This window comes from Saprolegnia parasitica (assembly GCF_000151545.1).
Source record: "Saprolegnia parasitica CBS 223.65 unplaced genomic scaffold supercont2.56, whole genome shotgun sequence".
Classification (NCBI taxonomy): domain Eukaryota; phylum Oomycota; class Saprolegniomycetes; order Saprolegniales; family Saprolegniaceae; genus Saprolegnia; species Saprolegnia parasitica.
In genome coordinates this window covers 6,921-7,657 of record NW_012156450.1, presented here as the reverse complement: position 1 = coordinate 7,657, position 737 = coordinate 6,921, and the positions used below count along the sequence as shown (strand labels likewise).

Sequence of the window (737 nt, the reverse complement as noted above, 5' to 3'; positions counted from 1 at the left end):
GGTGATGGCGAAGCATGTTTCGACTTTGCGAGGTGCTGCAAGATGAGGTCGAGACTCGGGTATGGAAATTGACGGATCCTGATGGAGTTTTTAAAAATACAACGTACAGGTGAGAGATGATAGAGTTGGTGTAGAAAGTGAATTTATGGCGTGTGGAGAATGCGACTTTTTGCATAAATGTTGAAAATTAAAAGTAATGCCCCCACGCGGGATTGAACCACGGACCTTCTCCTTACTAAGGAGGTGCTCTACCACTGAGCTATAGGGGCTTTTTGTTATGCATATAATATCATCACTCAACCAGTTCTAGCACCTCTTTGGCATTTCTATTTTCTTTATGATTTTTACTTTACGACTCTTTACTTCCATTACGCACACCTTCAACACACAAAATAACCTCTCTCACGTTTTTCATTACTCTCTGACGCCTCGTTTTTACCCTGGAAGCCGATTCATTCGAAACCAACCTCATCAATGAAGGCCACTCCACATCAAAACGAACCCATTCTTCTCTTCGAAAAATTATACTTGATGCCCAAGAAGCTCGTATTTCGCTCTATGATCACTAGCAAGAGCCCTCGTGGCAAAGAAGAAACATTTGACCAAAATTGCTATAGAGTTGCTAACGACGCAGAGCCCTCGTGTGGACGAATAAACGTTTAACCAAAATTTCTGTAAAGTCCCTCGTGACGTAGAGCCTTCATGTCGACGAAAGAAACTAAATTTCTAAAAAATTC

General features: G+C 41.7%; 1 non-coding gene across 1 annotated transcript; it reads right to left on the bottom strand.

The window, feature by feature from the left end:
• Positions 1–197: 197 nt before the first annotated feature.
• Positions 198–269, bottom strand: SPRG_30139. Its single transcript has one exon. It is a non-coding gene; the product is annotated as a tRNA-Thr (tRNA).
• Positions 270–737: the final 468 nt, after the last annotated feature.